This window comes from Triticum aestivum, chromosome 1A, assembly GCF_018294505.1.
Source record: "Triticum aestivum cultivar Chinese Spring chromosome 1A, IWGSC CS RefSeq v2.1, whole genome shotgun sequence".
In the NCBI taxonomy this organism is placed as follows: domain Eukaryota; kingdom Viridiplantae; phylum Streptophyta; class Magnoliopsida; order Poales; family Poaceae; genus Triticum; species Triticum aestivum.
The window spans coordinates 558936239-558936755 of record NC_057794.1 but is presented as its reverse complement, the minus strand read 5'-3'; positions in this window follow the sequence as shown (position 1 = coordinate 558936755).

Sequence of the window (517 nt, the reverse complement as noted above, 5' to 3'; positions counted from 1 at the left end):
TTTGGTGGGACCATGCTCGGAAAGTCAAGACACGGCTTTATGTGTTGCGTGATGTCGTCGTTCAAACAAACAAGTTAAAAGACCACCACATCTAATAGGCGAACCAGAAAAGGCAGGAGTGAACTTACAAACCCGCGCTCTCACATGACAAGCTCCGGTGATCAAATATGGGGGCATATCCTCTAGGTTACCCCCCTCCTTTCGCCATCGACACCAACGCTTAATCCCTCCAATGCATGCATGTTCCCCAGAATATCCCGCCGAGATACCTTAAAAAGGAGCCGGAGAGACATCACGAGCTCCCATGAACGAACATGCGTGGATGGTAGCCAGCACATGAAAGTTGATGAAATTGTCACAAGAAAGTGCAAGCAGCTACTCGCTACGTCAAAACCACCGCTTAGCAATAGTTGCAGTGGTGGTTAAGCAAAGCCACCTGGTCAAGACCGGAAAATCTATGACCGGAACTAAACATGTTCTTAAAAAAAACTCAACATGTTTACTTACGATGCATGCT